The sequence below is a fragment of the Tenrec ecaudatus genome, chromosome 4 (genome assembly GCF_050624435.1).
Source record: "Tenrec ecaudatus isolate mTenEca1 chromosome 4, mTenEca1.hap1, whole genome shotgun sequence".
NCBI classification, from domain to species: Eukaryota; Metazoa; Chordata; class Mammalia; order Afrosoricida; family Tenrecidae; genus Tenrec; species Tenrec ecaudatus.
The window spans coordinates 89,169,827-89,192,513 of NC_134533.1; the positions used below are offsets into that span (position 1 = coordinate 89,169,827).

Sequence of the window (22,687 nt, forward strand, 5' to 3'; positions counted from 1 at the left end):
AGGGAGGCTGATATAAACAAGTTCAAGAAAAAAGAAAAGGTCTTGAAAATGATGGTAACATCAATTTTATAATTATGCTTGATCAATTAAACTATGGATTGTTACACTATCTGTAAGAACTACCAATATAATGGAAAATAATTCAGGGGAGTTCTTGAATACATATATTAGTCATTTATTTCACAAAAGCCTACCTATCCAGTAATACATCTACTGTTTCCAACTTGTTATTAATATGGCTACAATCAAGAAATTGAGGCTGAGAGCATCAGAAACACTGGGACTTGTGCTCATACATCTGCTGATTAAAAAAGTAAAAGCCGACTAACTTCACACATCATAATCAGTTCCAGGTCCATCCTTGTCATAAGGAACTTTACGGTTTCATTACTGTTTTTTTTAATTTAATAAATCTTTTTATTGGGGCTCATACAACTCTTATCACAATTCATACATATATCAATTGAGTAAAGCACCCTTATACATTCGTTGCCCTCGTCATTCTCAAAATTCGCCTTCCACTTGGGTTCTTGGAATTAGCTCGTTTTCCTTTTTTTCCCTCCCCTCCCTCCCCGCTCTCCCCTTCACCCTGGACCCTTAATAGTTTATAAATAATTATTTTATCTTATCTTACACTGCCCGGCATCTCCCCTCACCCACCTTCCCATTGCCCATCTCTGTTTTATAGGGTTGCATAGTGCTCTATTGTGTGAATGTACCAGCATGTCTTTAGCCAGTTTTCAACTGAAGGGCATTTCTTAATATGACTGAACTGCTGAATTGTATGATATGTTAATTATGTTTCAATAAAATTATTTTAAATATATAAATACAAACTTCTGGGAGGTTTATTCCAACCCCTGGTATCTCATGTGTGTCAGAGTAGTGCTGTACTCTATACGGTTTCCAGAATGTGTAATCTTTCCGAAAGTCATCACCAGGTCTTTCTACAAAGGTGTTTCTGGATTGATTTGCACTACGAAGATTTTGGCTGGTATCTGTGTGCTTAACTGCTTGTACCACTCATTGATTCCGCAGAGTCTGACACAATATTATCTTTTACGCTGAAGTGCCGTGCCTTGGTCATGAACTGTCCAATACAGAAGCTATTAGGCACATGGGTCTGTTGATCCCTTGCGATGTGGCTTATCTGGATTGAGACATGCTGAAATTGTAAAATACAGATATCAAAGATGTAATACAACATTTTAAAATGTAATGATATATAGTCATTTTATAGCACCTATCAAAGTAATCATTACTATCAATCTACATTATTATTACTTTCATAGGTGATATAAAATTATTAGATATGTTTGCATCTTTAAATTTTGTATTACATCTACTGGTGCTACTAGAAAATTCCCAACTACCATTGTGAGTCAGATTATACTTTTATTAGAGAGTGCTACTGTCAAAATTACAAAGTGAGTACATGGATGTTCTCGAGATCACAGGGCATTCTACTTGGGTAGCTTGGACTGTCTACAAATCTGTGAAATTCCAGGCTGTAGGTGATATCTGCCCAAGAGTTGAGATGAACAAGGTTATTTAATGGTTCATGGAGAGAGAAGTCTCTCCTGATGGGAAAATTGAATAGATAGAGTGGCATGGTTACAAATAAGATTTCTCAGAATTACAAATCTGAATATATTCTCTCACCCACGGGCTATCATAGAAATATGACGTATCTCTGAAACCCGCAGGAAAAGCTGTGATTATGAACTCTGATTGTTCAATCAACTACCTTCACAAAGGATGAGACTGGAATGGATTGACCACATGAACAGCAACCCCAAGCCTGTTCATATGTAGCAGATTTATTTCATCTAAGAAACATTTCTTAAATACCTGCCAAGTGTGAAGACCAAAATATTAGATTACAATTAAGTGTTAATTTACTCAGTCCTCTCTCCCTATGATACACACATGATAGGAGACAGTGATACAGAGAACTGACAAAAAATAAACAATAGGGTATGAGAGGGGAAAGCAAGAGACCCGGAAAATTCTTCAAATTAGTAAGTAGCCTCTGAAAAATGAGAATTCATTATATCAGCACAAATCCACTGGGACTCGGCTGAATTTTCATCTTTGATTAATTTAAAGAAATGCAAACTAATTTATGAACCAGCAGGATGTTTTGAAAGATAAACAAAACTCTCTGCAATTTTAATTTTCCTGACTGTGTCCGGCTCCGATTTCACATTTACCTCATTCTCTCCATTGTTATGGACTACTGACTCTTTGACAACTTAAAGAACCAGATGTGCTTCTAACCAAGAGGCTAAATTCTCCTCCTGAGAGTTCACCTCCACGGGAATTCCTATGAAAGGTGCTATAAAACGTGAATCTTCCTTGCAGTATTTGAAGGCAAGCTCTTGGCTCCGCATGGCATTGTGTTACCTGGAGACTGTTCAGCATTTATTGTTCCGGGGCTGTAGCTTTCAAGTGCAAATATGATACAAGCAAGACCACTTGAGACATGAGAACATATTGAGATGTCATTGTAATTACACAGGACACAGACCTGGCCAGCAAACCAGGACTCTGTACGTGCAGGGGTGGTTTCCTCCAAGCCAGCTCTTCATCTTGTTCAACTTCCTGTGACAGACCAAAACAGTGTGAGTACCTTTCTGGAATTATAAACACTGGCAGCAAGCTCTCCAGTGAGGGGCCAGCATGGAGTATTTTTTATATGCCAGGCTTGCTGTGGGCTTGAGTATTACTAGCAGTGCCAACTGGAGTTATTAGAGTGGGTCATTTCTACATTAAAAATTTGTAAGAAGTCAGGGGTTTATGTCATTGGAGTACGCAGGACCAGAATCAAAAGAGCTAAGTCACTTGTCCAGAGTGAGCAAGGATGCAAACCCAGATCTAGCTGAGCCCACATTTATGTACCTAAACTCCATGACATTCAGTGGATCTTACTGTAATAATGTAGACATGCATCCACTCTATGATTCTGCAAAATATTGACATGTAAGTCAAGACATAAACGAAACCACCCACCTTCCTTCTTTCTTCAGGCCAATGGGCTTATGGCAACAGTCCCACCATAACACCTACTTGGTAACCTGCCATCTGTTTTGCTTTGTACAAGTGACATATTTTGTTTTATGGACACCTTCCCACCTTATTCCACAGAGGCTTTGAGCTGACTGGGTTTCCTAACTACCCTACGTTCCTATTTCCCCATTTGTAAATGGAGATAGTAACACTAATCACAATACTCACGCCTGCTGCTACTAAGATAAAATAATGCATTGGAAAAGATTTTATTTATAACGAGATGTCAGTCCAGCATAACTTTGCTAGGGACATTGGCACTAAAATATGAATTCCAGACTTCAAGGTCTTTTTCTTTTTTAAAAATTTACTTCACCCTTAAAGTGAAAGGAAGGCAAACAAACCAACCATTGCCTTGTTTCATAGTTCCGATTACACTGAAACTTGGCATGAGCTTATTGTAATTAATTAATCAGGTTCCTCGAGTTCAAATAAAGATATTAGGCCTCATGCTAGAGTATGCCACTCAGAACGCTTCTGGATATGAAGTTCAATGCTTATTGACCAACGTCAGAGATAGTAATAGCACCCCATCAAGGTATAGGTTCCTGGACACTCTGATCTGTGAATGCGGTCAGAGAGTAAAATGAAGCCCCCACTGGTAAATCCTGAGCCAGGTGTAAAAACACCACAAGACGCCACACAGAAAGAGAAGTTGCTGGAAGGAATGGAGAGTCCTTACCACGTGGCAACAGCCCCGACGAGGCTTTCTCATGCAGGATGGTGGGAAAACACAATCGAGCATCCTTGGTGTGTGGCCAGGCCTCCAGGTCTGTACACACCAAGCTCTCCTTCAGAGTTCAAAAGGAGTTGCTCAGGGACTGTGGGAAAATACAGAGAACAGGGAAAGGAATGGTGTGACTGCTCATGAACAGGAAATAGGCATGGGACAGGCTAGATTCTTTCCTGCGATTCAGATGGTCTTAAAACTGTTGTCCAGAGACATCATATTGGGAATTTTTTACTGACATAGCTCAGACTCTGGTGTTTGTAAAGTTTGTACAAGAATCACACATGTCATACATATAGGAGATAGAGAAGGAAATTAACCTTTTCTTAGTATCTAACAAGTATTATGCCATGTGCTTGCTGGCTAGTTCCTATTACGGATACTTTTAATTCAAATCAGCCCCAATTTACAGAGGAGGAAAATGAGGCTCAGAGGTTAAAATGACTTGCTCATGGCATACAGTAAATGATCAAATCAGGATCCAAAGGCATGTCTCTTTGCTACTCAAATCCATACTCTTTCTACTTTATCACAGTCCAACCGTGTCTCCGCAGTACGATCACTAGTTGAACCTGACACGTACCACTCATCCACCACTATTGGAAATGGACTTGGCACTTGACAAGAACCTAATTATGCCATGAATTTTTCTCACTAAAAGTTTTCCAGCAGTGGCATCTGATCTTCTATTAATTTTGCTCCACATATGATTTTAAAGGGAAGTTCTTATATATAAGCTTTTGTAAACATAAAGGAATAGTACCCAAAAGGGTTGTAGAAAGCAAATGGTCTAAATCGTCTAATCTTACCCAGAGGGAAGCCAAGGCGCTAAAGAATTAGGAGTATCTGTTAAGATGATACAATTAGTAGTGAGGACCCCCAACAGGGTGGAGGCCTGTATCTGCCTCAGGTTATTTTTAATATTGGGAGTTCTGTCATCCAGGAGCCATACAAATAAACAATATTATTCAATCAGATAATATTGAGCTTATTGTTTCCCCCTAAAGGGACAACAAGATTAATTAGGCATGTATATTAAAAGGGGAATGCCTGAGAGTTTAAAGCTCAATCATCTGGATTCAAATCCAAATTGCATTTGCTTTGTGATCTTGGAAACTTAATGTAGTCAAACTCTGGGAAATCTTTTTATCTATAGAATGGAAATATGATTCCTTTCCTTAGTGAATTATTTTGAGGGCTTCATAAAAGAACAGGAGTAAAACATCTGACAGGACAAAACAAGGAAAACATATGATACATAGTAATCATGCTATAAACTCACTGCTACCGATATGATGCTGGCGCATTAGCAACTCAATGGGAAATAGTAGGACTGCCTCTGAGAATTTTTAAGACTGTAACTATTTATGGGAGTAGAAAGGCCTGCTTCCCACGGAGTTGGGGGTGGCTTTAAAAAGCTGACTATACAGTTAGCAGGCCAACTTGTAATTGCTATGCCACCAAATCAGAAGCTTTGAGAATTAAATTTATCCTCTGACTTCTAAAACCTGATTAAAGCATTGCAAGTAATAATGGTACTATTGCAATGACTATTAAATTATTTTGAACACACTTAAATCCTAGAATGTGAGTGAAAACTTAAAAGAGAGAAAAGATTAATAACAATATTAAGCCTATTAAAAAACACAGCTGAATTGCACTATAGTTCACAAAAATGAATAACCAGTTTCCATAGAATCAACACTGACTCCTGACAGTGACGCCGTGCCCATGTTTCAGAATATAAACCTTCCGGCATGGCTGCTCTCTCTCAGAAGTAGATCACCAGGTTTTCCTTGCAAGAAGCCTTAGTCTTTTGTTGGGCAGTCAAGTACATTTCCTAAACCACTTGCACCTGTCAGGGACTTAACAGTATAAAAACATTGATGTGAACATGTGGACCGTTGATACATTTTTATCTGCAGTGCCATCTATCAGTATCATTTCTTTTATGAATAAAATCGTTGACTGCCATAACTGTGCTCGCTCAGGAATCGTAAGGCCAAAGTGCTCACCTGCTCAATCAACAGCTTGGATTCCGAGTCTGCCTCTTCTTTCACTGTGACAGATTGTGCTCGACCCCACATTCCATCCCCTGCCTTCCTAAAGCGGTGTCTGTTCAGTCAGTGGTGGGAAATGTACGCATTCACTGCTTCTGAGGTGGCAGCACACCTATGAACGCAATCTGGTAACTTGATGGAACCCCAGGCTCCTGGCAGCTATGTAATTTGCAAGCTGGGCCTCTTTGGACCCCTTCTGTTCCACCATGGAGTCCGGAAGGCTTAGACCTAGCAACCCAGACTGGAATCTCTTTAAAATTAAATGAGGATTTCTTGTACGGTAATTAAGTCCTGCAAGAATGAAGCTTTTTAAGGACACACTTTAGTAATTAAGATTCTTCTTTAAAGAATGATGATCTGAATGGTGTCTTCAATTGGACTACACTTGATCACGGAGGATGGAAGGTCACTCTCTGGCTGCTAGGGTGTTAGAGAAAGTTAGCGTGTGCTAATAATGGCAGGCAGTTGTCTCCCGCTGTCTGTTGGTTTTAACTGAGTGTGGATTGAACAAATATACTTATTGTCTCCAAACTAATCCCATTTAATCCTTCCAGCCTTTTCAGCAGAGGAAGTGAAGGCCAAAGGAGAAAGGAGACATAATAAGTAGTCAAATTTTAAGAACCGTCAAATTTTAAGAACCGTCAAATTTTCAGTGTCATCAGAAAGGATATTAGAAAGTTCATGGGAAGCATGACCCCACACTTTTTATAAATGTCTAGTTCCTCATCACTTTTACCCACCCACCTGGGTCACCTAGCCAGGGAAGCCCGAGTCCAGAGAAGTCAACTTCAAGATGTCACTGTGAATCCTGTGATCCTATCCTTAACTCTAATAACCGGGTTTGTTGATTCTCCTTACAATCAAGCCCAATCTCCCTTGTCTTCTAATTTTAGAATTTGGATTCATAATGATTTTCATAATTAAGTCCCTGGCCCTATGTTGTTTACTGCTCAGTATACCTGTTAGTTTGTTTTTTTTCCCCCGACAACACAAGGGGTCATTATGATGAACTAAGCATTACATATATGTTAAAACTTTAGTTTTATTTCAATCCTCAAAAATTCCAGTGAGGCAGATACAATTATCCCCATTTTATAGACCAGGATTTGGAGGAGTAACATGCCATAATAAGTAGGAAAATGGAATTTTGTATTCGACAGAATTTGAGCCACTTCTTTCTACCTAGACAGAGAGACACTCTTCAGACTTCAATTTCAACTTCAAGCCATGAGATGCCAAAAGAACAAGAAAACCTGTCTTGAAAGAAGTATAGGAAGAATGCTTCTTTAAGGCAAGGATGGTGAGACTTTGTCTCCTGAACTTTGGACAAGTTGTCAGGAGAGCTACATCCCTGGAGAAGAACTTGGTGGTCGGTAGAGGGGCAGCAGAAAAGAAGAAGACCCTTGATAAGCTTGATCAGTACAGTGGCCGGCCCGTGGGCTCAAACATGAGGAAATCGTAGGACCAGGCAGTGATTTGCTGTGCCGTGCCAGGGCTACAACAGGCTGGGACCAACTCCACGGCCCCTAACAGCAACAGACATACGCTCGTTGCCTCTCAGTGTGCGGTAGTTACTTCCTGCATTTTGCATCATCTCTTGTGGTTGTATGAGTTTAAAGAGGGATTTATGGACTAATATTGGACTTATGAACTGGTATTGAACTTATGAACTTGAGTCGGACTGGGCTGGAATATTTTCTTGATATATAATTGTCTCTGATTAGAAAGCTCCTTTTCACTCATACATGAGTGTCACTGGATTTGTTTGTCTAGTCAACCTGGCCTGACACACAGTGTACAGAGAAAAAAAAATAGTGCTGCCACCTGAAAGAGCTCGGATGGATAGTAGGTTGCAAATTGGGTTGCCAACCACAAGGTTGTCAGTTCAAGGTTACCATATGATCCTGAAGAGAAAACTGAACCTTTCTATGCCCTTATGAATCTACAGCCTTGAAACCCAGAGGAACAGTTCTACTATAAGGTTGGGTACCCTGCTATTGACACCTGCTAGAGGTTAGAGTCGACTAATAGACTCAATGGCAGGAATTTTGAGAACATGAAGACAAAAGCACACAAACTGTATTACATCAGCAAAGGAGAGCACAATTCATTCTTCCTAAAAAAATTACTATGAAAGACTTATTGTTATAGTAAGTCTAGAAAGAAGAGGAGGAGGACCATGGTGAGCAGTCTTTTCAGAAAATAGAATTTCATGAGTGATGTTATTAGTGACTTAGAGTTAGAATTTAGGTGTTTGGAAGCAGTGTGGCAATACAAAAAACTTAATAGACCATTAGAAGGGGATTAGAGGCTTTTGAATGCAAGATAGTAATTTTGAACATTGTCCTATGGAAAGGATGCTTTAATAAAAGTAAATTTTGCCCACAGTTTGAAAGAACCTTGTGGGAGACACATGGCACTATGCTGATAGACCCAGTGCCCTGGGAACTGGGGGAGCCATGTGGAGACCCCTCCCAGCGCTAAGACACTTACAAAGCCATGGAATCAAAAGATTTTCTACCCATTGACCTGTGATCATCCTGCATTTGGTGTCATTGCATGTGTTTTGTGAGTCTGAAGAGGACTTTAAAGATTGGTATCGGACATATGGGCTAATATCGGACTTATGATTTTGGACTGGACTAGGTTGGGATGCTTTCTTAATGGACAATTACTCTTCATATAAAACTCCCTCTTCTACCTATGTGTTTCTATGGATTTGACTAACACACACCTGAAAGCAGAAAGAAACCTGGAGTTGAGAGGCTACTTTAGAGCCCCAGAATGAGATGATGGGGCCTGCCTTGGGTTTCTTGTCATAAACTGGGAGAGAGTTCAGAAATGGGATTGAAAGTACTGTGCGTAACAGCCAGTTGGACTGTGAGGGCTGAGAGTAAGAACTTGGATGAAGGTTGTAGATTGGGCAACAGTTTCCTCACTCTGCTCAAACGAGATGCCACCTCTTACAATGCTAAATCCCCAGTCATAAAATCCATTCTGACTCATAATGACCCTAGATAGAGTTTCTGAGGCTGCAAATGTTTACAGGAGCAGTTAGCATCAACTTTAAACAGTAGAAGGTAAAATTAGAACAAGGTGAGAAAGTACAAAACCACCTACGTATGGAATGTATAATCGTATGAGCAGGTATCCTCAAAACAGTGCTTCTCAGATTGTAATGTGTAAACACATCACATAATGTATGTTCAACTTCAGTTGCGCTGGTTGTGAAGCCTGAGATTGTACTTTTTTTAAATACAATCGAAGGGATGGTGATGGTGGTCTACAGATGACACTTTAAGTATTAAAGTGTAAGATGCAAAGATGTGATCTTGAAGATGCTTCAAGACAAATGACAGCCATTTACTCAATAAAGAAAACTGACGATGGCAGACTTAGTAGGGGCACAAGGAAAACAAGCCATGTCCTGTGTTGAAATGGTGCATAAAAGCCAACTACACCTTCTACACAGGGTCCTGAGTGTTGCTTGCATTGACTCCAAGGTGACCTTGAATGTCTCAGTAGTTCTTTCTGGGAGGTCTCTTCTATCTACGCAATAGAAAGAATGAACTCTGTCGACTGGAGAGTTGATTCTATTGTAGCCAAGAATGTTCACCTTCTGTAGAGAAAAGGTTCCCTTGGCTTATTCCATTGCCAAGATTCAAAGACACACTGGGAGGTTGAGACTAAAATCTTTAGGAGTCAGCTACTTTAAAGAATGTCAAAAATATACATCACAGATCATTGTCCAAAAGTAAGTAATTATTGCTAGTCAAGTTCAGGAAAGGGAGGTGAACAGTGAGCTGAGCAGCAAGCACACGCTGTTAGCTCTCTTCTTACCAACAGCTGCCTGCCGAGTTTGACTTGCAGGTTGGTTGGTGTTTGTTTCTTTCTAAACTGGTTTCATACAGAAGGTGGGTTAGTCTGGGTAGACTAGAAAAACAAATTCTTAGACACTCATGTGTATAAGAAAGAGCTTTATATACAAGAGCAATTGAATATGGAGAAAACATCCCATCCCAGTCCAGATCAAGTCCAATATGTCTGATACTCATCTATAATGCCCTCTTCTGAATTATGAAACACATGCAATGATGTCTAATGCAGGAAGATCACAGGCCAGTGGGTAGGACGTCTTGTGGATCTAGGTGTGTTACAAGTATCTCTGTACTGGCAGGGGTCTCCATGTGGCTCCTTCCGCCTCTCTCCATGTGGCTTGTAAACTGCAATGTCTCCCAGGAAGTAAGCATGTACCCCACCTCCAGTGAGCTATTTATCTCCTTCGTGCCTCCAAATGAGGTCATCGAGCTATGGCCTGATTGACAGGCTAGACACCACCCATTCGCTATGAATTCTCAAATTGATACCAGATTATATAACTACCACAGAAGGTATCTGGTAAGTACTTGTAAAGAAACTGTTGTGGATTGGTCTGGTGTACAAATGTCAAATAAACCAGGTTGATTGAAAATTTAAGCCTTTTTCATTCTTCCTAATTTCCCACCTACTTCTAATTTAGCAATCAATGAGAGATTAACTTGAATTCTTCAGATACAATGTCAGCTTTCTTCAATTTCTCCTTTCTGTTGCTGGAGCTCTATTATTAGGTTCATTGACGTCTGTTAGATCTTTATGATGATCTGACCTCAGAATGACTTGGAAAATCCCTTTGTTATAATGAGTAATAGTCCCTTTATTGGAAAATTATTGGTCTGATATTATTATAGCTCTCATCACTGTCTTGTGATTCACCCTCGCTATTTCTTCAATTACTTTTAACTCACCTGTGGATTCAAAACTAATTGGATTTTATTGTAGACAATCTGTTAATTTTATCCAGTCTTTTAATCCATACTTTTAAAGAGTATTTAAGTAATACTCATATAATGCACTTATGAATATAGTTAATGTATATGCCTAATCTTTCAATTGTGTCTAGTTATCATGTTGGTTTTTATTTTTTCCATTTCTCCCTTTTTCTGCTTTCTTGGGGTTAAAGTGATTACTTTATGGTACCATTTCAGATTCACTATTGGCTTAGAAAAGGACGTCTGGTGGCTTAGTAGTTGTGCATTGGACTCCTAACTTTATGGTCATCAGTTCAAACCTAGCAGCCCCTCTGTGGAAGAGAAATTAGATTTCTACTTACCATCAAGAGTTAGATCTTGGAAGCCCCAAAGGGAAGTTCTGTCCTATCCGATCGAGGTTCTATGAATCACAATCAACTCAATCAGTGAGTTTGGGTTAGGGTATTGGCTTATGATTTACATCTTGTTAAGTATATGTTTAATGAATTTACCAGGGTTTATTATGTGTGTCTTTAATATATATAATTTCATTAATAAGATAGAATTTTTACTAAACATATTTCCATTTATTCCCTCCTATTCTTTGTGTTATTTTGTCATTTTACATCTACTTCCTGTTATAAATCCCATAACAGTATTATTGACTGTAAATAATAATTATCTTTTAAAGAAAGTGAAAGGAAAAGAATTCCCCTTAATATTTACTGTTTTAGATTGTTTTTATCCTTTTCTTTAGATATGTTTCCATCTGGTATTGTTTTCCTTTGGTTGGAAGAATTTTGTTTAATATTTTTTATAGTGCAGATCCGATAGCAATGAATTTTCTTAGTTTTTGTTGTCAGAAAAAGTCTATATTTTTCCCTCACATTTTAAAATATTATATTATGAATGGGTAGAGGTCTACGAAGCAAGTACGTTTTTTCATTGAACAACTTATACACACTTGATTTCATGTCATTGATTGCAATCCCCTTAATTAAACCTCACTCATCCCACTTCCACCCTGGGTGTCATTCTTCCCTTCCTCCTTCTCCCATTCTTTGTCCTTTTGATTCAGCCTGTTTGTTCTCAAATAGTTGGCTGCTCTAAAGAGTACCTATCCATCTTATGTGATTGTTCACAGACTCAACTTGCAGCCACTCTATAGAATGAGATTACAAGTGTCCATCTGAGGGTGTATATACAGACAGCCTCATCTTTCTCCTGCGAAGCAGCTGGTGGATTCAAACTGTGAACTTTTCAGTTAGGGGCCAACAAGTGCGCCACCAGGGAACTTATTGTTTATAGTGTGCTGTTGTTGTTGTTATTCGGTACGGTCGAACCATTTCTGACCTTATGTGCAACAGAATGAAACACAACTCAGTCCGGAACCATCCTCACAACTGTTCCTGTTTGGGATCGATGTTGCAACTACTGTGTCAGTCCAGCTTCTTGAGGGACTGCCTATCTTTCTCTGTGCCTCTGCTTTACCAAGCAGAATGTCTCTTTCCAGGAACTGGTCCTTCCTGATAACATGTCCAACATGGGCGAGAGGAAGTCTTGCCATTTTTGCTTCTGAGGAGCATTCTGGTGGCACTTCTAAGACATATCTTTTTGGGGGTTTTTTTGACAGCTCATGGTGCTTTGAATAGCACCATAATTCAAATGCCTGGAATCTTATTCTGTCTTCCTTATTCAATGCCCCACTTTCACATACATATAATGTGATTGAGAACTCCATGGTTTGGGACAAGCTAACCCTAGTACTCAATATAACCTTTTTCACTTCAGCACTTTGAGGAGGTTTTGTGCAGCAGATTTACCCAATGCGATATGCCTTTTGATCTCTTGACTGCTGCTTCCATGAGTCTTGATTGTGGATTCAAAGATGAAATCCTCGGCAACTTCAATGTTTTCTCCATTTATTAATATGTTACTTATTGCTCTAGTTGTGAGGGTTTGGGTTTTATTTACACTGAATTGTAATCCATACAGAGGCTTCAAGGCTTGATCTCCATCAGCAAGTGCTTCAAGTCTTCCTATTGTCAGCAAGCAAAGCTATATCATCTGCAGATCATGACAGGTTGTTAAGCCTTTCTCTAATCTGGATGCTGCATTCTTCTTAATATAATTAATGCCTGTGATTATTTGCTAGGCACACAGATTTGTGGCAGTTACATAATCTCCTGTCAACCTGTGAAGGGGTGGAGTCTAGCCTGTCAATCAGGTAGCACTTGTTTGACCTCATTTAGAGGTGCTAGGGAGATAAATAGCTAACTGGAGGCCAGGCACACACTTTCTGCTTTGTCTTCCTATTGACAAGCCACACAAAGCTACACTTAGTAAACCAGAATCCTGGAGCTGGAGGAGCTCTGCCAGCACTGAGATGTTGCTACCACCACTGGTTCCACAAACCTTTCCACCTACTGGCCTGTGATCTTTCTGCATGTGACGTCATTACATGTGTTGCATGAATCTAAAGAGGAATTTATAGACTGGTATCAGACATATGGGCTAATATTGGACTTATGGACTTGAAATGGACTCGGCAGGGATGTTTTCTTAATATACAATTACTTTTTATATGAAGTTATGAAGTTCTCTATTACACACATACGAGTGTCTCTGGACTTGTTTCTCTAGTCCACTCAGGTTAACACAAGATGGAAGAAGTGGGATGATCAGATGCAGCGCTGACACACACCTTTCTTGATTTTCAACCATGTAGTAATTCTGTCCCCACAACTGTCTCTTAGTCCATGTACAGGTTCTGCATGAACACAAGAAAGTGTCTTTGAATTCCAATTTTTCTCAGAGATAGCCACAGTTTGATATGGATGCACAGAATCACATGCTTGGGTACAGTCAATAAAATACAAGCAAGCATCTTCTGGAGTTCCCTGCTTTCAGACAAAATGCATCTGACATCAGCAAGGCTATCCTTTGTTTTATGCCCTCTGCTTGTCTGAAACTTGTCTGAATCTCTAGTAGCTCTCTGCCAATGTACTGATGCAACAGCCATTTATAGTATAGATCTGTTCATTGTCTGGCTGAAAAATTGAGTCATGTGGACGAGTTCAGGTCCAGGTCTTAAGTGTACCAATGTCCTCATCTTGGGGGTTCTACCAGTGTCTAACCATCCCATCAGCCTTGTCATTTTTCATGATTAGAGTTTTATTCCATACTTTCCTCCCACTCTATTCAGGCACTTCTAATGTGATCCATTTCAGAGCTGTTGGTAGTGGTAGCGGGCACCCTCTAGTTCTTTGGCTCTCAGGCTATGGTTCATGTGATTTACTAAATCCTTAGGACTACTTGTTTCCATGTCTCTGATTTTCTTCACACTTTTTTGTACCAGGCAGAGAGAGACAAATCATTCTATAGATTGCCATTCACAAATCTTTAAGATCCCAGTTGCTAACCACCAAAATGGGATATTGAACATTTTCTTTGTGGACTATGTTATGCCATATGGTTCTGCACCCCCAGATAGGGTGACTCATTCCCTTGAAGTGCTTGGTTATGGCTAAGGCATTTAAGTAACTTCAAGCTCTATCATATCCATGTATATATCTACAACACATCTAAATACATATGCAGAAACATCCACTGCCCAACATACATATACCTGTGGGAAGTGTCTCATTTTCCTGCCCACATCTCTTCCACGTTAGTGTTTAGCAGTGTATCTACTCACAGATTTATTATTATTGTAATGGCAATATGGTGGATATCGTAGTATTTATGTCAGTTGCTTCTAACCCACCGTCTTTCTTTTCCCTCATTGTATGATAAACTCCTTCTTAATGTACATTACCTTCCCTTAGATTCTCGGTATTGTCTGCCTACCTTTTAGTTAGTGACTCTCCCTTCACTCCCACCCTTGGTAGCTATCAAAGAATGTTTCTCTTTGCGTGAAATCATTTTCTTGACTTTTTATTATAGTGATCTCATGCAATAGTTGACATTTTGTCACAAACGAATTTCATTCAGCATGATGTCCTCCAGGGTCATTCAATTCATGAGGTGTTTCATAGCGTCACAGTCACTTTTAAACTTTGCAGAGTATTCCAACCTGTGCATGTACGATAGTTTGCTTTTCCATTCAGCCCCTGACGAGCTTGAGGTTGTTCCCTTACTTTTGCTATTGTGAATAGAGTGTGGATGAACATGTTGAGCATATATCTATTCTTGTCTGAGCTCTGAACTCTCTGGGATACATACGTCATACTTTGGGCATGTCCCAATCCCTTAAGAAGGACACCATGTTTGGTAAAGCTGAGGGTGGGCGACCGAAAAGGATGAAGGTCCACAAGATGGATTGACACAGTGCTGCAACAATGAGCTCATCAAATAACTGGGAGGATAGCTCCAGACCATGCAATGTTGTGTTCTGTTCCACACCGAGGCAGTGCGTGTCAGGGTGGACTCAATGACACCTACCACTAACAACAGCAAGTGGGACTCCTGCATCAGAAGCATTTCATATAAAACCTTCAAGGACGCCTCAGACCTTTTTTCACAGTACCATTTCACAATACCATCAGCAGGGCATGCGGGCTCTAGTCTCTCCCCTCCCTCACCAGCATTTGTTGTTTTCTGGTTTTTGAACTTTCCTATGCATGTTGATATGAAATGATATCTCAGTATCGTTTAGATTTCAGCTCTCTTGGTGCCCTGGTGGTGTAGTGGTTATGCACTGGGATGGATCCACAGTGTCCACAGCAGGAACGCACTAGCCACTCCCCAGGAGAAAGTATCTATTCCCTAAACAGGAACAGTCTCAGAACCTCACAAGGACAGTTCTACCCTGTCCGATTGGTTCACTACGAGCCGGCATCAACTCAGTGGCAGTGGGTGTGCTTGTGTTTCATTGTTGTTGTTAGTGGCTAATGATCATGATTTCTTCATATGCTTGTTGGCAGCATGAATGTCTCCTTTGTTGAAATGTCTATCCATATCATCTGCCCATTTTTAAATTGGATCAATTGTCACTTTCTATTTGAGGTGTGAGAGTTGTCTATAAAGTTTAAAGATTAGTCCCTGGCCCAAATGTCATTACCCATGCCTTTGCCCGGTGAGAGGGATATCTTTTTCTTCCTTCGGTGAAATCCTTTGATGTCCGTGAGGGCCTAATTTTTAGTTGTCCTTCTGCTCTTTAAGTGGCTTTTAACATTTTTTTTTTCTGGGATGCTTTAACCAGTCTCTCCCTGGCTTTGATTTTGGAAAGCTTGATTATGAGATGTTCTCGGCGATTTCCTTTTGGAGTTCGTTCCTGGTGTTCTTCAGTCAGCTTCCTGAATGCATATGTTCTTATCATTCATGATTTTCGAAATATTGTCTTGCAATAAATCTTCATCCTTTTCTTGATCTATTTGGTTGTTGTATTGGGTTGGGGTTACTTTGTTTCTTTCTTTCTTCCTATTCTGGAATTCTGATCATATCTATGTCTTTGGTGGAGTCCTACATGTGTTTAGACTTTTTTCTCCCTTTGCCCCAGGCTCTTGGTTTTGTTGTTCATTCGTTTGTCTCACCGTTCCTCCAGCAAATCAGTACTGAGATATTTAAGTCTTTTAACTTCTGTCTTCCATTGATGCAATGGCATTGGATGCTTTGCTCTTTCAGTAGGTTGTCTGTTTTTCAAATTATAGTATTAATCTTCTAGGTATCTATTTTCTGGATTTGTATGGTTTCTGATTTTTCATTTATGTTGTCAGTTTGTCCTTGGAGTGTTTACTTGAATTCTTCTGGTGTTTTCCTTGAGTTTTTTGTCTGCACCTTCCCCAATCTTTCAATCTGTTAGAGGTATCAAAATATAATTCTGAATCCCTTATCATTTAGTTCCAATGCCAATTATTCATGAGAAATTTTTCTGTCTCTATAATTTGTTCAGTTGTTGGAATAATTGTATCGTGTTTCTTGGTGTGAACTAAGGTTGTCTTTTGTCTCTGAGATATTGTGGTGTTGTGTATGTATTTAATGTGTGATAGTATGTTGGTGAGCTTTGCTCTGATTTTGGGTGTTCTTTCATTGGTTGTTTAAGTTTGATGGCACTCTGGTGATGTAGTGGATTTCATGTTGACCTTCTACCACAATGCCGGCAGTTTAAAACCACCAGTCACTTCACAGAAGAAAGAGGAGATTTTTTAGTCACACCAAGGATTACAGTCTGAGAAACCACGGTGGCAGATCTACTCTAACCTATACGGTCACTATGAGTTCAGAATTGACTCAGTGGCATTGAGATAGAGACTGTCATTAGTTTTGATGTGTCCACACTAGCAGGGTAGGTGTGATACTCTTGATGGCATGTAGGCACTTGCCCTGTCTCCTGAAGGGACTGGTAGAGCATGGGCGTATGGTCGCAGTCCTGGGTTCTCTGTTCATGTAGATTTGTTGATGTGGGTTGAGCTGATTTTGACCATTGTCTATTACTGGTTAGGTGATACAGGAATAGTGGGCCTCACCCAGTGTTTGGGGCTGCAGGAGGTACTGGTGTAGCTGGCCACTATGGATAAGATTGCTGTCTCTCATCAAGTGCAACAACAGGAACAAAATTAATTTTGAAGCAATTAAAATAAGAGAAAAAATAATACTTTTATAATTGAGAGAAAATATAAATGAAAATATATATATTTAGAGATTATATATATATTCATTTAAAGGGAAAGAAAAGACAAAAAACAACAGCAAGAAGAAAATTTCGGGCAGGGAAAAAAGAAAAGAAAATGAAAGAAAGCACGGTAAAAATTTAGAAATGGGCAAAATAAGGTAAGGGAAAAATAGAAAAGAAATAAAAGGGAAATTTTAAAAAGCAAAATGAAAGACGAGACAAAGGAGGAGGGCTTACTGGGCCAGGGCCCAGGGGAGGCTCCTGCTGGTGGAGATCCTGGGATCAGAGCACGGAGTGGGCTTCCGCTCATCCTGCCCGTCAGGGGCCACCGGAATGGGGTAAGCAGGAGTTCTTGCAGGTCCCAAAGGCAGCTGGGGGCGAGAAATTGGGTTCGACATTGCACCTTCTGTTTGCCAGAGGAGGTTGTACATAGATGCATGAGAGTGCATGTGAGTAGCTCCAAATGTGGGGGGGATATGTAAGCTGCACCAGATCAAGGCGAGTAGGCCTCCAAACTCAAGCAGAGGAGGCACTGTGCTGGGGAAGTATACCAGCTATTGGCTTTATGGAGGCACTGTCTGGCTTGCTCTGGTCACTGGGAGTAAAAAAAGAATAAGTGGGATCTCTCATTTCTGGTCAGCAAAAATCAGCGTGGCAATGATGCACTGCTTGCAGAATGGAGCCTCCAATTGTTATTAATATTTTCACTCGACATAGATTTCTATATTGGCTTTTTTTCCCTTTTATTCCTTTGAAAGTGTCCTTGTACTGCTTTTGACCTTCTCTTGTTTGCAATTTTATAAATCGCCCTATCCAGCTCCAACTTGGCCTCGCCATGCTCTTTGGGGTCCAGCTCCCTTCTGCCTCCTGGTGTGCATCCCCTCTGAGGTCAGTGGCCTCAGTGCAGAGACAATGGAAGGCCTCCTCCAGGCACACCATCTTTCTCCTAGCACCTCCAGAACCAGATCATATGGTGAACATCCTGGGAGCAACCAGTTCCCTCACCCCAACACCAGTACCAGCAAGGTCAGGCCGAGACTGGGCAGGAAAGGCAACCAGTGGGCCAGCAGTCAGGCATAAGGTGGCATGCACGGTGGAGCAGCCAGCCAGTGGCAGTGAATGACCTCCCACAGTCGGCAAGTGTAGGTTTGGCTGCCACCCTCCACCAGCTCATCGCTTACACACTCTCACCTTATGCAAATCTTTCATTAGTGTTCTTGGTGAACCTTCTGTGGAATTCATTAATATTCTGAGATTTTTATGTTGTTTATCATTTTCTTCAAAAAAGGAAAACACGCAGCTGTTTTTGCCTGGTTTTACCTGTCCTCTTCCTCTTAGGACTTTGGAAAGGTTAAATATGTCAGTATTGCTCCCTAAGTACTGAAGTACTAAGTTTTAGTTTTTCACTTTTTCTTCTCTCTGTGCTTCGTTTTCTATTGCTCTCTGACTTCCAGTTCAGCAATTGTTTCTCCCGTAGGATCTAATCTTTATTTAAATTCATCCAGAAATGTTGCATCACACACTTATTGGGAGCACCATGCTCCGAGACTTCTCTCTCCCTGTGCCATGGCCCATGAACTACTTCCAGCAAAACGTCAAAGAGGTCATCGTCCTAACTTCACATGGTTCTCTTCTCTCAGGGCTCACAGTTCTGCACGGCCTCTAGCCAATCATCTGAAAACAGTGTTTCTTGGATTCCCCCATGTTCTAGTAATGTATAGTGCAAAGGGAAGTCTGTTTCTCTCTCATGACCAGAGATTTCATGAAATCTCACCCTGGGGAATTTGAAAAAAATGATAAAACAGGGAGTGTGTATAGATTTCTTGGACTTATTTTACTATTTATGAGTTATTACTGTACTTCCCAATAGTGTATTAAGTGAGTCATAATTAATTCATGGGAATTTTGGAAATGAGAAATCTCTAACTTACATTGGTATTTAATGGCCAAGAGACAAATTGCATGCATATTACTTGTGAAGGAAAAGCTTAAATTAAATCAGAATAATTTGAATCTAGTTGATCCAGGATAAACAATGGGTAACATTACATTGTGCTTCATTTATCAGAAAATCTTACTTGATTATAAAGAAATAATTCTTGCTTTTTCTCCAGTTACAACATTAATATTGGGCATCCAAAGTATGATCCAACATTAGAATTGGGTGGGAGGCTTACATTGTACAGCTTTGGAAAAGAAGAGGCAGGGAAATTAACTAAGTTTGATTCATCCAAAGAAACATAGCTTGTCATTGGCAGAGGTGGTCCTGGATTCCAAGTTGAAGGTACAGGCTCATGGTTACTTCCTCGCTCAGAATTCAGAGTGCGCAGAAATGGATGGTGTTATAAAACAAATCAGTGTACATGACTAGAATGCTACCTTTCTAAATACTCGAATTATTTAAAAATTATACCTATACTACATAATCTTTAAATCTTTAAGCAAATACTAGAGAATTTCTACTGCATATTACTTTTTTATAGCCAATTATTGCTTTTATAAAAACTTAACTTTCATATTTTTGTCTAAGAGAAGTGGGAAAGAGATAGACCTTTCTGAAACCAGTTGCTCCTCTAACCCTATATTGGATTATATTGAATTGAAATCTTAGAAAATCGTGATAATCTGAGCTTTTGTAAATAATTGCATTCTCTATCAGGAATAGGGAGTTCTTATAAAATATCTGAGCCTCTCAAGAAATCTCTTAGGCTTTTGTTTTTACAATCTTACTTAGCCAACATTTAAGCAAATAATTCATTATTTGACTAAGTTGTCTACGCATGTGAATTTGACTCTTAGAGTGAGCGTGTGTGAGAGAGATTAAATAATGTCCTGCGTAATGTTCAAACATCTTGGAATTAATGATGGCAAAAGAAGCTTACAATTTCTTTGCTTAGTGCTAACACTATATTTTTTCAGTCTTGAAAAATGGGCCTTGACTTCATAAAAGAGAAGGTGCTCAGTTAGTGTAAGCTAAAAAGTAACTCAACCACTCCAAGTCACAAACAACTTCCCACAAATGTTACCAATGCTTTAGTTTCGTCTCCTCTGGCTCAGCGTTAACCAGTTCAGGAAAAACATATTTGTCAAAGTGAGTTAAATCAGTTGAAAAATAGTAAACTGTTGAGCTCAGAGGGAGTGTATTTCCCGACATTTTTTATACATTTTAAGTAACAGGTGACTTCTGGGTAACTACAACATGCTTCTGAGTTGGGCTACAATGTGCATGGTTGGCAGTTTGAAACCACCAGCACCTCTGTGGAAGAAGGACTGGGCTTTCAACTCCTGTAAAACCATTACAGTCACTGAAACCCAAAGGAGCTTGCTGTGAGTCTGCATTGACTTGATAGCAGTGAGTTTGGTTTGGTTTCTACTACATGCTAAGGAGTCCCCTGGTGGTACAGATAACACATTGGTCAAAAGTTTGGGGTATCAGGCCATGAGCCCTCTTAGGGATGACTTGGAAGAAAGGCCTGGCAGGACTCTGAAAAACAAAATAACGTAGGAAACCTTTTGGAGCAGACCATGAGTGTGTGATGGAGCAATGGAAGAGTTGCTCTCACAGCATCTCCTGAGCCCCAGACCCAGGTGCTCAAGAGGAAGGAATTCCTGCTGGAATTCCATTTGAGAACCTACCTGGATGGCTGCAACCTAAAACCCTCAGGAGGCCCCGGGACCATGGCCCAGAAGCATCCTGGAGGAAGAGCTATGGGTGGAGCCTAAAGCAGTGGCTGTGCTTCCCTCGTACGTTTATGACCCTCTGTGGATCCTGCCATAAGTAAGTTCCCCCTCAGGGACTCAGAGGCCACTGCTCTTAATGGTACGCACAACCTCCCAGAGCAATCAGCTCCTAACGACACACAGCCTCCCTACAAGCACAGCCCTCTGGTCAGATCCAAATCATGGTCCTCCAAGGAGAGGACCCTGGTCAGACTGTATTATCTTCAGAAGTGCCAGGTGAAGTTGCAAAGGAGGATGAGGCTGGATACCAAAGGAGGAGAATCCTTCTTTTCGTTGCATTCCAGCTACTTGAACTTTCCAAGGAAACTCAAGAATCCCCGAAGGTCTTTACTCTGAGCGGGGAGATAGCTCTTCTATCAACTCTTGCCACCACCTTACCGGCCCAGCCTTGGGAGAGGATGAAGAGTTGGAAGAAGACTATGATGAGGAGCCACGTTGTGAGTTCAATGATTTTTCACGTGGGCCTAGTGGAAGGAAACTTCCACTCTGAAGACAGCAGCACCACTCTCCAACAAAAGAGGACCTCAAAAAGGCAAGTATCCTCAATCCCCTGGATGTCCTAGACACAGGTAGAGGAGGCCTGTGATTGTGGGGAGCAGAGGAACCGCGTCAGCTTGGATAAGCCAGCTCTGGTGGTTGCATGAACTGCTAGCCTTAGTAGGAGAGTATCCGAACGTGTTGGCATCTCATATGCATACTGGCAACTGTCTGATCTGGTCCTTTCTCGATTCTGGGCTGCGAAGCTGGGGCATTGGGCGCAGGTGATATGCCAGTTTCTGAGTCAGGAGTTTGCAACGAGTAGGGGTGCTCTCCTGTTTTCTTAAGCTATTGGGTGTGTGCTTTGCTGCTTTTAGCACTGGCATTCTTACTGGGTCTTTGGCAGCTTGTCTGGCAGCTTCTTGTAGGGCTGGATGACCAATTAGATGGAAAAGGTAAGGCACTTGGCTTTTTCCTCAGCTGGATTCTCCTACCTCGCAGCATTGCCCGACTGCGGAGAAATAGCAGGCTATGGTAGCAGCTGCTAAGAGTGGTTCAGTGGAGTTGGCTGGAGTTGCCTTCGGTCAAGCAGAGAATTAACAGAAAGGAGGTGTTCGACTCCCTGCTCAACGAGCAAGTGACTTCACTCTTGGCCGTGGCTAAGCTTTGAGGATGAGTTAAAGCATGGCCGTGCTGGCATTGAAAGCACAGCATCAGCTGTTGAACGGAAGAAGGTCTGCAGGCAGCTAGCAGTGACAGTTCTTCCTAACACAAATCATCCACCCCAGGCTGAGGAGGCCCTCACAGTCTGCAGGCAGCTGGGACATTGTCAGTAACCCTGAAAGGTGGACGGAATATGAGGTGAAACAAATGGCACAGAAGTAGCTGAGCCACTTAGTGAAGGGATTTCTGTCCAAGCTGAAAGAGGACCTGTACATCTTTACATCTCCTTTCATATTCCTTCTCCTTATCAATAAACTTGAAACTTAACAGTCTTTGTACTTTATAACTAAAGCAACTGAGGCACATTGATCATGGGTAATGGAGCCAAAATTGTACAATTGGCAAATCAAACTGTGGATTCAAACTCGGATGTGTGCCTATCTACAAAACCCGACTTTCAGCCGGCTTTCATTCAACAACAGCAGCAGCACCAAGTCACTGCCATTGAGTCGATGCAGACTCATAGTGATGTGATAGGGCAGGGCAA

At 40.7% G+C, this 22,687-nt stretch overlaps 1 pseudogene; it reads left to right on the top strand.

The window, feature by feature from the left end:
- Positions 1–20,937: 20,937 nt before the first annotated feature.
- Positions 20,938–22,467, top strand: LOC142445955 (dnaJ homolog subfamily C member 14 pseudogene; annotated as a pseudogene).
- Positions 22,468–22,687: the final 220 nt, after the last annotated feature.